General features: G+C 44.2%; 1 protein-coding gene across 27 annotated transcripts in view; it reads left to right on the forward strand.

Moving 5' to 3' along the window:
• The first annotated feature begins 363 nt into the window (after positions 1–363).
• Positions 364–13,741, forward strand: part of SYNE2 (spectrin repeat containing nuclear envelope protein 2) — a 370,575-nt gene continuing 357,197 nt past the window's right edge. For 21 of the 27 annotated variants that reach the window (XM_016926198.4, XM_009427921.5, XM_016926202.4 and 18 more), the window contains exon 1: positions 364–584. The gene's annotated coding sequence lies outside the window, so the exon portion shown is untranslated. Of the gene's footprint in view, positions 589–938; positions 1,096–11,520; positions 11,910–13,741 lie in introns of those variants that run through there. The other 6 variants (XM_016926201.4, XM_003314368.6, XM_001170060.6 and 3 more) reach the window with 4 other exon arrangements.

Raw genomic sequence — 13,741 nt, forward strand, 5'->3', positions numbered from 1 at the left:
ATCCAAAGTCCTCGTTTTACAAAGAGCCCACGGGGTGAAATGACTTGCTCATGGTCTGGTAGCTAATCGCAGATCTGCTCTCTAACTCCTACTTCCAAGACCCAGGAATCTACGGGTGTTGGAGAAGACCCCTGCTGAAATCGTCCAGAAGAGCTTTTTGAGGGAACTTGTGGCTCCTGTTCACCCAGCCCCGGGTAAGAAAAGGGTCGTGAACCTGCATTGCGAGGTGGTCTCTCCCTCACACCACCTCTGATGTCCCAAAACACGGGGAGAAAGTAGCCCGCCCCGGGCTGCGGCGGGGCCTGCTGCTCCGCCCCGGCGCTGGCGGGCGCGCTCCACACTGGCCGCCGAGGGGCGAGCGCGGGACCCGGAGGCGGGCGGCGGGCGGGGAAGGCGCGGGGCGTGGTTTGCCGCTTTCCGAGCGCCAAGGAGCGGAGCGCGCTCAGCTGCGCCCAGAGCCTTCGGCCGGACCTGAAAAAGCGAGAGGGAGAGCGAGCAAAAGGCGCGATCCAGAGAGCCAGGCAAGCGCGGCGCCGACCTCGGGCGGCCCCGGCCCGCGCCCTTGCCCCTCGGCCGGGCGGACGGTGGGTGAGCGCGGCCGCGGGGCCCCAGCACCCCGGTGCGCCCCGGAGAGAGTGGGAGGGAGGGGAAGGGGCGGGGGCGAGAGAGGGAAAGGTCTCTGAGCCGGGGGCGGGGGCGGCGGGAGACAGGAACCGACCCGATGCCGGGGTCCGAGCCGGGCCACAGGAAACTTTGCTCGGGTGGGGAGAGCGGGGTGCGCGGAGGGCGCCGCAAACTTGTCAGCGGGCGGGGCGCTCCGGGGATTGGAGCGAGCGCCAGCGGGTGGCGTTTGTCTCTCCGGGTTCTTTGTGTCACCTCCGGGCCCCAGCCCGCCGGTCCGCCCGGCTCGGGCAGGCGCTGCGCGGGAGGCTGTGCCCGGGTGCCCCGGCCGCCCCCTCCCGGGCCCAGGCCCCGGCGCTCGGGGGCCGCTGATTGTTTTCATTCCTCGCGTCACGCCTGGGCGGGAAAGATTTTGAACGCCGCGTGAGCTGGAAGGCGGACAGCCGCGGCGCAGAGATTGCAGGATCGTGAGCGGTGCGGTGCTCGCCCCGGGGACCCGGGGACCCGGGAACCCGCGGGTCGGGGCGCACCAGGGCTGGAGAGGGCGCGGGGACGGGCGGCCCGGGCACTGGAGGGGCGGCGGCGGGTGCGGCACCCTAGCGCCTCCGCGGGGGCGGGGGGGCGCTCCGACGGTCGGGATTATAATTCCATTTTGATTGCTTGGGGTCTTTGTTGTCTGAAATTGCCTTTAGGGTCTGACGGTGGCACCTTCTCCTCCTTAGGTTATTTTTCTTCTGTTGAAAAGGGCGGGGCGGGGGCTGTGTATGGAATCAGTGCTGCTGGGAACATTAGCGCCTTATTTGATGGACCTGAGAAGTCCTGTGTAGCATTCGCGTTTGTGGAAGCCTGCTGTTTCCGAAAGTTATTTCCCCCTCCCTCCGTGAAAGGGAGCGTCTGAGCTGGACGCCGCAGGCACGATTGTGTACAAGCACCGGCAAGTCGGAGCCAACCCGTGAGGGTTCTTTCGAGCCGCTCCACACTTGGCATCGCTTTTTTTTTTTTTTTGAGTTTGTTTTATTTGAAGCAACTTTTGTCTGCTTTTCTAGAAGTTCCGAAGGCTTCGTTGCAGATACTATGTGGCTATGCTAGGATGGGTTCGATCATTTTTACAGGTGGGGAATACAATTAAACCATGCCGGGCTACACCTGGCCTTCTCACCACTCCAGTACCTGCCACTGAGACATCGTAAACATGTTCAGAGGAGAGTGTTCAGCTTTTATGGGATGAATATTTGGTGTGTTTTCATGCTTTAATGCATGACTCCTTCTCCAAGTTGTCTTTCTGGAAAGCTGTGGAGACTCTTAAGGGCTTTTCCTGAGATAATTACTGAACGGCTTTAGCCCGGCCAGCCCCCTGGGGCGGTGGGAACAGGTGTAATCCTCATTAAGTTTTTTCGTGGTGAAGAATGGAGATGTCAAAATAAGTAAAAAGTGGAAATGTTTAGGTCTTTGTCCACATGTTTGAATTAACAAAGCTTATCTGAATTTTTAAAAAATCAAACTCAAACCACTTTTGGTCAGCTAGCCTTAAAATTGTTTGAAAAATCATGTGAATAAATTTACCCAATTAGAAATTTTTTAGCATTTCAGTGGATTCGTGTTAATTGTGTTGTAGGATATTGCAGAATGTTTAGAGAACTGAGTCACAATGAGGTTGTTCTGGGTAGTGCTCTCACTAGCATAAGGTGAGAGTTAATGTAAAATTTAAAAACTGAATGAATCACATTTTAATAAGGGAACGGGTGAAAAGCAATTGGTTCATTTTTCATTATTATATTTTTCATTACTTATATGTTTTAAATATATATTTTCAATAATTTCACAAAGTTATTTATTCATTTACTCAAACTCCTACATATACCAGCCACTGTGCTGGCTTCTGGGGTTCTGAATAATAATAGTTACTCCTTATAGAATGCTTATTTTGTACCAGTAGATATTTTACATAGATTACCTTTTTACCTTTTTCATCTATAAGTATTTATTGAGTACCTACAATGTATTGTGCTGGGTGTTGGGGCGATAGTGGTGCACAAAACAGTCTTGATTCCTGCCCTTATCTAGGTGGGGAATCTAGGCAGGAAGTAAAATATATTGCTAAACTAATAGCAGGTTTTGAAAGGTAAATCATATCACATCATTCTTCTGTTCAAAACCCTCCATTGGCTTCCTATCTCTCTCTGAGTGAATGGCAAAGACCTGACAGTGGCTCCCAGAACAACCTCTTTTGGCTTCCCTGCCTCTCCATGCTGTGACTTTCCCATCTTATCTGTTGCTCTCCTCCCTACTCGAGTGTCTACAGCCAAACCAGCTTTCTTGCTGCATGAGGGCCTTTGGACTTGCTGTGCGCTGCCTGGAATGACCCCCTGTCCCTAGCTCCCATATCTCTAATGGCTCTTGTTGATCTGACCCCCTTCACTTCTTTACTTGATGTTATTTTCCCAGTGAGCCTTCACTAACCTCCAAATTTAAAATCACAGCCATCCTCGCGACTCCCATTCCTCCTTTCATAAGTTATTATTTTTCCTCCGTAGCACTTATGGCTATATCATATGTTGCTTGTTTATTGTCTGTCTTTTTCAGGAGATTTTATATCCTTCAGAACTGTATCAGAGCTGTTTTATTCACTGTTACACCTTCAGAATCTGGAACAGTAACTGGCATATAGTAGGTCCTCAACAACTTGAATGAGTGTTGAGTGGAAAGAAGGGTACAACAGAGTGCTGGGACATAGAATAACCAAGGCCTCCTAGAATACTTGTGAGAAGGCCTCTAGGTGGAAGTGACATTTAACTGAGACTTCAAGATGAGAAGGAGCTAGCCATGTTGTTGTGGCATAAGAGGTTGTAGAGAGGAGACAGGCATGGAAGAAGATCCCGCCGAGAGATAGGATGCTCAAAGGCCTCCAGGCAGGAAAGAGCTAGGTGGTGTGTGGATTTATTGGAACTGAGACGTCATCGTGGCTGAGCACTGTCAAGGGAGGGTAGGACTAAATGACAGGGTGGAAATCAGGTATCAGATCATGCAGGGCCTTTCTGGAGAAATTAACATGGAATCCTCATATGTAGCCTATTAGCCGTTTTTATGGTTTAAGAAACTGGGCATCAGGGAGATTGAATAACTTTCTGAGATTATGCAGTAGGTGAGTGGCAGCGCCTAGAATACAAAGCCAGGCTCGCAGACTCTAACGAACCTGTATCTGACCACTATGTCAAAATCAAAAGACATAGTCCCTGTCCTGATGAAGCTGTTAGTCTAGTGGGAAGACAAGCTATTGCAGTATACACATGTGCTCCTGGGGGCTGTGGGAGGAGGGAAGCCCCTAGTTCTGCCTGGGAGTGGGACAGGCCAAATTGGAAACATACAATCATTTTTCCTTTTTTATTATTGTGAAATATTTCAGATTGGCAACATCTTAATTAAGAAATAATATTAAATACAATAGCCTATTCTCTGAGTCTTCACTGTATGTTCCCCTCCTTTTTTTCTTTTTAAAGACAAAATGCTTGCTTTCACATGTACAAAGGATCTGTGTCATAATGCCCCCTTTCCTACTTTCATCAAATAAAAGATTATGTCTGGAGTAGTGTAAATTCACTTATTTTATTTTTTCGAGACAAGGTCTCGTTCTATCACCCAGGCTGGAGTGCAGTGGTGTGATCATGGCTCACTGTAGCCTCTACCTCCTGGGCCCAAGTGATTCTCCCACCCCGGCCTCCCAAGTAACTGACTACAGGTGCACACTACCATGCCTGGCTAACTGTAAATTTTTTTGTAGAGAAGAGGTCTCACCATGTTGCCTAGGCTGGTCTCCAACTCCTGGCCTCAAGTGATCCTCCCACCTCAGCCTCCCAAAGTGCTGGATTACAGGCATGAGTCTGCCCTTGGCCTCGTGTTTACATTTGAGAAGTTTTTGACTTATGTATAGACCTGTGAAACTGTCTCCCTGTAGCTCCTTGCTATACCCTGAATCCCTCTTCCTCATCCAACCAATGATAGCTTTCTGTCTCTGTGGATTAGTTTGTGTTTTTAGAATGTTATGTAAATGGAATCATGTAGTAAGTTCTCTTCTTTGCCTGGCTTTTGCTTAGCATAATTATTTTGAGACTCATCCACATTGTATCAATAGCTGTTTTCTTTTTATTGTTAAGTAATACTCCATTGTACTGATAGACCCCAGTTCATGTATCTTTTCACCCATTGATAGACATTTAGGTTGTTTCTGGTTTTGGGCTATTAAAAATAAAGCTGCCATGAACATTATACACAGTCTTTGTATGCATATCTTTCATTTCCCCTGGGTAGATGTCTAGGAGTAGAATGACTAGATCCTATGGTAGGCATATGTTTAATTTTTCAAAGAACTACTATACTTTTCCAAAGTGGTTATATAATATAACCAGAATAGTCTATGACGGTTCCAGTTGCCCCAGATCCTTGCCAACAGTTGGGGTGGTTAGGCTTTTATAGCCATTCTGTTGGGTGTGTAGTGACACCTCATTGTGGTTTTAATTTCCATTTCCCTGATGACTAATGATGTTGAGCATCATTTCATATGCTTATTTACCATCCATTTATCTTCTTTGTTGAAGTGTCTACTCAAATTTTTTGCCCGTTTTCTTGCATTGTTTTCCTTCTTATTGAGTTTTGAGAGTTCTTTGTGTATTCTGGATGCAAGTCATTTGTCACATGTAAGATTTGCAAATATTTCCATTCAGTCTTATCTTAGTCCATTTTGTGCTGCCATTACAGAATACCACAGATTGGGTAATTTATAATGAACAGAAATTTATTGGCTCATGGTTCTAGAATCTGGGAAGTCTAAGATTGATGGGACGACATCTGGTGAGAGCATTTTTGCTGTATCATTACATGACAGAAGGGCAAAGAGAGGGTGAGAAAGAAGCAAAATGGAGCTGTTTTATTATTTTTATTTTATTATTTATTTATTTATTTAAGACACAGTCTCACTCTGTCACCCAGGCTGGAGTGCAGTGACACAGTCTCAGCTCACTGCAACCTCTGCCTCCTGGGTTCTAGTGATTCTTGTACCTTAGTCTCCTGAGTAGCTGGGATTACAGGTGTGCGTCTCCACACCGGCCTTTTTTTTTTTTTTTTGGATTTTTAGTAGAGACAGGGTTTCACTGTGTTGGCCAGGATGGTCTTGAACTCCTGGCCTCAAGTGATCTGCCCGCCTTGGCCTCCCAAAGTGCTGGGATTACAGGCATGAGCCACTGCACCCAGCCTATTTTTTTTTTGAGACAGTATCTTGCTGTGTTGCCCAGGCTGGAGTGCAGTGGCTTGATCTCAGCTCACTGCAACCTCTGCCTCCCAGGTTCAAGTGATTCTCCTGCCTTAGCCTCCTGAGTAGCTGGGACTCCAGGTGCGTGCCACCACTCTCAGCCTGATTTATTCCTTTATAAGGAACCCACTCCTGCGATGATGGCATTAATCCATTAATGACAGCAGAGCCCTCGTAACCTATCACCTGATAAAAGTTCCATCTCTTAATACTGTAATATTGTAACAGTATTGCCTCTTAATAATGTTACAATGGGGATTAAATTTCACCAGAGTTTTGGAGGGGACATTTAAACCATAGCAAATTTATTACATTCTCTTAACAATATCTTTTGAAGATACTGTTCTTAATTTTGATGAAGTACAATTTGTCAATTTATTCTTTATGGATTGTACTTTTGGTATTATATCTAAGAAATCTGCCTAATTCAAAGTCAAAAAGGCTTTCTCCTATGATTTTTTTCTAAAATTTTTATAGGTTTTGGTTTAACTTTTAGGTTCATGTACTTTAATTTTTGTTTATGGTGTGAATATGGGTGGAAGTTTACCCCACCTATGCCAGGAACATTTGGTAATTTTTGGAGACAGTGTCTGGAAACCATGTCTGGTATAGGGACGAGGGGCATTTGTTCCCAGCCATCTACTGGGCAGAGGTCTAGGATGCTGCTAGATACCCTACAGTGGATAGGTGAGATCCTCTCAATAGAGAATTATTCAGCCAAAGTGTTAGTAGTGCCAGGGTTGAGACACTCTAGGCTTGGGGTTTATTAATTTTATTGACCTCCATGAACCAGCTGTTGGTTTCATTGATATCGTTTAATATTTTTCTATTTTCCCTTTGATTGATTTTCACTCAAATCTTTATTTATTTTTCCCTTCTACTTTTGGGTTTAATTTGTTCTTATTCCAGTTTCCTTAGGTCATTGATTTGTGTCTTTTCTGATATAGGTGTTTAGTCTTTTAAATTTATTCCTCAGTACTACTTTAGTGACATCTCACAAATTTTGATATGGTGTGATTTTATTTGTATTTAGTTAAAAATACTTTTAAAATTGGCTGGGCGTGGTGGCTCACACCTGTAATCCCAGCACTTTGGGAGGCCAAGGCAGGCGGATCACGAGGTCAAGAGCTCGAGACCAGCCTGGCCAACATAGTGAAATCCCATCTCTACTAAAAATACAAAATTAGCTGGGTGTGGTGGCACATGCCTGTAATTCCAGCTACTTGGGAGGCTGAGGCAGGAGAATTGCTTGAACTCAGGGGGTGGAGGTTACAGTGAGCTGAGATCATGATGCTGCAGTCCAGCCTGGGCAACAGAGCGAGACTCTGCCTTGGGAAAAAGAGAAAACAAAGAAGCAAGTCACTATGTGCAGCCTGCACTAAAGGAGTGGACTCCACTCCTTTCCTCCCTCCTTTATCTCTTTTCTTTCTCTCTCTCTTTCTCCCTTCTCCCCTTCCTTCCCTCCCTCCCTCCCTCCCTCCCTCCCTCCCTCCCTTCCTTCCTTCCTTCCTTCCTTCCTTCGTTCCTACCATCTGTCTGTCTGTCTAGCTTTGTTGCCCAGCCGGCTGGAGTGCAGTGGCACGATCTTGGCTCACTGCAACCTATGCCTCTCTGGCCCAAGTGATCTACCTGCTTTGGCCTCCCAAAGTACTAGGATTATAGGTGTGAGCCTCTGTGCCTGGCCTAGAAACTAATTTTCTTAAACTAAATCCACTAAATTATCATAGAGCAGACCATTGCTGTTATAGAAACATATTTTAGAATACTGCAGAGTATTACAATATTCAGAGCACCTGCACTTGGAGAACCCTCCCCTCCAGACAGGTTCTGCAGGGTGCACTGCCTCCTTTTCTTTCCTCTGGGCTGCATTAGGAGGAGGGAGGTGAATGGGGAGAAGGAATCAATCTTCCTGTGTTGACATTTTCCAGACCCTGAGAAACGTTGAGTTGAAAGGTAAGTGTGAAAGCATCTCTTTCTTTTGATGGTGTGTGAGATGAAAAGCACTTGCTAATAGCCCCTCAGGTCAAAGTAACACATTTGACAAAAAGGAGCCTCAAGCTTTTGCTTGTCAGTGTCCATATTTGATTGGAAATTTCAATCTGAGATTTGGTGCTTGGATTTTTCTAGAATTTGCCAATTACTTGTTGCTCTGGTTCCAGCTGACTTTTAGTCTCCCTTTGGCTACTACCACTGGGTGCAGTTTGTTATCAGTGAGTAGCTCTTCTCTATCAGGCTGTGTAAATGTACCCCTATTTAATTCATTCAACAAATTATTTTTTAAATACTTATTGAATCTGGGCTCTGACACACAGGTAAAAGTGAATGTGTCTTGTCACTTGTAAGCTGTCTAGAAGCAGAAAGGCCCATAAGCAGAGGAACATGCAATCAGTGGGGTAATTGGTAGTCACTGCAGTGGAAACATGAGCAGGGCAAAGCATGGTCAGCTGGAGCAGTGGTTCTCAAAGTAGGGTCTGGGGACCAGGAGCAGCCAACCTATTGAGTATAACCTTGACAGTGGGGCCCAGCAATCTGTGTTTAATAAGCCTTCTAAGTGATTCTGATGCATGCTCCAGACTGTGAACCATGGGCATAGAGGATTAGACAGTCTTTGAGATTTTTTCCAGCTCTTCAAGTCTATGCATATGGTTAAGAAATGTGATATTTACCACAGTGTTTTTTTTTTTTTTTTTTTTTTTTGAGACGGAGTCTTACTCTGTTGCCCAGGCTGGAGTGCAGTGGCACAATCTCAGCTCACTGCAACCTTCGCCTCCTGGGTTCAAGCGATTATCCTACCTCAGACTCCTGAGTAGCTGGGATTACAGGTGCGCACCACCACGCCCGGCTAATTTTTGTATTTTTAGTAGAGACGGGGTTTCACCATGTTGGTCATGCTGGTCTCGAACTCCTGACCTCGTGATCCGCCCGCCTCAGCCTCCCAAAGTGCTGGGATTACAGGCATGAGCCACCGTGCCTGGCCCTACCCAGTTGTATTTTAAGAGCATTAGTTGGCACTAATATCATATAAAACATTAATTGCAATGTAGGCTGGGCACTGTAGCATATGCCTGTAATCCCAGCATTTTGGGAAGCTGAGGCGAGAGGATCACATGAGCCCAGGAGTTTGAGACCAGCCTGGGCAACATAGTGAGACCCCAATCTCAAAAAAAAAAATTAGTTGGGCTATGGTGGTGCATGTCTATAGTCCCAGGTACTAGGGAGGCTGAGGTGGGAGGATTGCCTGAGCCTGGGGGATTGAGGCTGCAGTGAGCCGTGAGAGACACAGTGAGACCCCGACTAAAAAGAAAAAAAGTAATGTAGGTAAAACAAATTCAATTTTACTATATGTGTTGTTGAAGTGAGCACGTAAAACAAATTCAAAATGATACAGTTATGTTTGACAGTGGAGCAATAGTAAATTGGACTTAAAAAACTTTATTATGAAAAATTTCAAATATATTCAAAAGCAGAGATAATAGTAAAATGTACTATTGCATAACGATTACCCAGAATGAATATTATTAAATCCTGTCAATCTGGTTTTACCCATGTCCTCACATATCCCACCCGTGCTGGATTATTTTGAAGCAAATTTCCTACATCATATCATTTTATCCTTAAATAATTGGATTTTAAATTATTTGGGATATTAAAGTGCTAGAAATGAATTTGAAACCGAATCATATGTAGCCATTTCCTGGTTTCCCTTACATTATAGATAAAACTTATCTAGAGCTAATTTACACAAAAGGTGCATAAAACAAAACAACAGTTGGACACATGTACATATATTCGTATTTGCATAACAACTATTAAAAGTATACTTTTTTTGTTGTTGAGGCGAAGTCTCGCTCTGTCACCCAGGTGGGAGTGCAGCGTGGTGTGATTATGGCTTATTGCAGCCCTGACCTCCTTGGCTCAAATGATCCTCCAGCCTCGTGTTTTGATATTTTGTAGAGACCGAGATCTCACTGTGTTGCCCAGGCTGGTCTCAAACTTCTGGGCTCAAGAAATCCTCCTGCTTTAGCCTCCTAAGGGGCTGGGATTAGAGGCATGAACCACTGTGCCTGGCAAAAATAAGTATACTTGTCACTACCGTGAATACATTTTATTAAAACATTTTATTTACAGTCATTATGTTAGCAATATGTGCATTATACTTATAGATACTATTCTAGGATAGTAAGAAAGACTATACACGCATGCCCTGCCAAAGTTGAATTATTGCACTTGCAGGGGAAATTTTAATTTGAAAGGCAGGTTTTTAGGAAGGTAGATATTAGAAGGTTTTGGGGCAGTTTTTTTTTGTTTGTTTTTTTGTTTTTTTGGAGACAGAGTCTCACTCTGTTGCCAGGCTGGAGTGCAGTGGCGTGATCTTGGCTCACTGCAGCCTCTGCCTCCTGGGTTCAAGTGATTCTCCTGCCTCAGCCTCCTGAGTAGCTGGAACTATAGGCATGCACCACCACACCTGGCTAATTTTTGTATTTTTAGTAGAGGTGGAATTTCACCATGTTGGCCAGGCTGATCTCAAACTCTTGGCCTCAAGTGACCTGCCCGCCTCGGCCTCCCAAAATGCTGGGATTATGGGCCTGAGCCACCGTGCCTGGCCTTCGGGCAGATTTTTAACATATGTAAATTAAGAATTCTCACTACTCATTTCAGCAGTTATGTTGCCTCATTTGGAAAGAAAAGGTATTCAGCATGTGGGGATGCATAATACATGTTAAAAATCCGTTCGTCTTAGTCAATGTGCTCCATGGTGTCTTTTTTTCAAGGTTAGAGATAACACATTTAGTAGGAGATCAGGTTATGGGATAGTTCATGTTTGGAGAGGGGACAGAATTGATTTACAGACATACCACCTGTTTTCTCCTACTTTGGCTTTGGAGGACAAGTTGTAGTATCCTGAGGAAAAGCTGATTGTATCACTTATGACTGAGATTTTCATCTTTAGCCGCTTCTGTGTGATACATGAATTAATGGGTCATACCATAGGAGTTAGCTAATTTTCATTTTAAAATATTACTCAGAAGATATTTTTATCTTAATTGTACATTTCAACAACATAAATAAGCTGTTCAAGACTGTCTCCCATGCCTCCAAAACAAATAAAACCCCCCCACAACTCAAATGCATATAAGCTGTTACTATAGTATAATGGTGAGTTATAGCCAGTGTATGATGGGATTGTTGATAGAATAATGCATATTAGAGCTTTTAGTTCAAAAATTTGAGATAGTGATTCAGAAAGAAAAAAAAGGAATGATTATCATGAATTCTGTTTATTAGAATTCTGTTTATTAAAGAGTTAAAGATATGTTTTATTTATTTTATTATTTTTATTATCATTATTTTTTTGAGATGGAGTTTCGCCCTTGTTGCCCAAGCTGGAGTGCAGTGGTGTGATCTTGGCTCACTGCAACCTCCACCTCCCGGGTTCAAGCAATTCTCCTGCCTCAGCCTCCTGAATAGCTGGGATTACAGGCACACGGCACCACGCTTGACTAATTTTTTGTATTTTTCGTAGAAACGGGGTTAGCCAGGCTGGTCTCGAACTCCTGACCTCAGGTGATCCACCCGCCTCAGCCTCCCAAAGTGCTGGGATTACAGGTGTGAGCCATGGCGCCTGGCCAAGATGTCTTTTATTATTTGTACTTGTGTATTGGCAAAGAAAATAGGTTACTAAGCTTGCTCTTGTTAGAATATCCTTTGTAGTCACTCATTTGATGATGTTGAGTAAGAATCTTTCCTCTGTTAATACATCTTTGTTTAAAAGAAAATAAGTTACCTTTGTAGTCTTTGTACATTTTTCTTTGCAGAAAGTTTCCCCTCTGCTGGATAATAATTAATTTTATAAAAGTGTTTAATCCAGTACTGATTATATTCCCTTCTGAGCTGGATGAAGAGAAACTTCTGAATGTTTGTAACCACAGATTGATGATTTGGTTACAAAGACTCTCTGTTGGTGATGGTTTCTGAGAACTGGAAGGTAAGCTTGTTCCTTGGGTGAGTCATCATGTTGTCTTGCAGTCGGTCATGTGTTTTCTTAGCAACTGCTGTTGATTTCAGGTTTGAGCAGGGTGAGCATGTTTTGAAATGATCCAACAGATTCTTTTAGGTTATATATGGCTGCTAAATCTTATACACTTACTGTTACTATTATGTGTATCACAAGGAGTGAAAGATTGAATTCTTATTTTATCTCTACCTTCCAAATCTTTTCTCTTCTAATTTGTTTTTCAGGGGTAGTGAGGACTGGGAGTGGGGGTAAAAAAGGAGAAAAATAAATGAATCTGGGATATCATGAGTCAGCCTGTTTATGCCCCTGGACTAGAGCAGAACCAAAAGGACCTCCATGTGTCAGTTAAATATGATTTCCTGGGGTGTTGATCTTGAGTAATACCGCGTGTGCATACATTCTAAAGGAACAAGTGAATTTTAGAAATGTCTGTGGTATAGTGTAGTGGTTGAAAGCTTGGGTTCTGAAATCAGTCTGACCCCTGGTTCAAATTCTAGCTTTGCCATATACTAGAGGTGTTATTTTGGGCAAATTACTTAACCTCTCTGAGTAGAGTTTCCTCATCTGTAAAAGTGAAACTAAAATCCCATGTACTTATATTACTGAGATAATACAGGTAACAGACAGCATAGTACCTATAGAACACATGGTAACAAATGCTAGTTATTACATTCCGTTCAAGGGTGCAGTACGCAAGGGGCTAGGTATCAGGTGTTTAGGGGACAGTCAGAAATGAATCATATATGAGCCCTAATTCTTCAGGAACTGGGGGAGATGGCCTTGTAAACAAGTCACTGTAGTATTATCTAGAATGGAAGAAGTGCCAACTGAAGTACAAGCAAGGTGCTGTGGGTGCATAAAGCAAGTGATGCCAGCTTTGGGGAAGTTAGGGCTAATTTTGTAAAACATTTGCCATTTGAGCTGAGGGTGTATTGCCAGGCCTAGAATGATGAGTAGGGCTTTTATGGGTGGAGAGTGGAGGAGAGTAGATTGTGGGCTGAAGAAAAGCACAGGGTTAATGGCAGGGTGTGGTGGGAGAGAAGGCTGGATAGATGATTTGTGGTTATATTTTGGAGGGTTTTTCACACACAAGTGTTCAGACTATATTCTCATGGCCAATGGGGACCCAAAGCAGGTGTTTGGTGTGAGCTGTGTTTCGCAATAATGTTTTGAAAGTGTATTAGAGAGGTAGGAGTCCAATTACAAGGATGTTTCAGAAATTCAGGTGAGTGATGAAGACATTTGGAGAACAGAGTCAGAGGGGATTAAAAGGAAATAGAAGACAGACAATTCGAAACTAGGTGCCAAAGACAATGTTCATGCTATTACTTGAGAGAGAGAAAATACAGGAGGAGAAGGTATGAGATAAATTGGATATTCCAGCAATGGGGTGGGCTAATGGGTCTTGTGAACTCAAAGATTAGTGGGAGATCTATCCGGCAGTCGGAAATTCAGTTCTGAAAGAAGGAAGCTAACATTTTATTGTGTACCCACTGTGTATCAGGTTTTATGCTAAGCACCTTTGCAAATTATTTATTGGGAGCAGTTTTTTTTGAGACAAAGTTTTGCTCCTGTTGCCCAGGCTCAAGTGCAGTGGCGTGATCTCAGCTCACTGCAACCTCTGCCCCCTTCCCCCACCACCTCCGTTTCAAGCGATTCTCCTGCCTCAGCCTCCCGAGTAGCTGGGATTACAGGTGCCCGCCACCACGCCCGGCTAATTTTTGTATTTTTAGTAGAGATGGGGTTTCACCATGTTGACCAGGCTGGTCTCAAACTCCTGACTTGAGGAGATCCACCTCGGC

This window comes from Pan troglodytes, chromosome 15 (assembly GCF_028858775.2).
Source record: "Pan troglodytes isolate AG18354 chromosome 15, NHGRI_mPanTro3-v2.0_pri, whole genome shotgun sequence".
In the NCBI taxonomy this organism is placed as follows: domain Eukaryota; kingdom Metazoa; phylum Chordata; class Mammalia; order Primates; family Hominidae; genus Pan; species Pan troglodytes.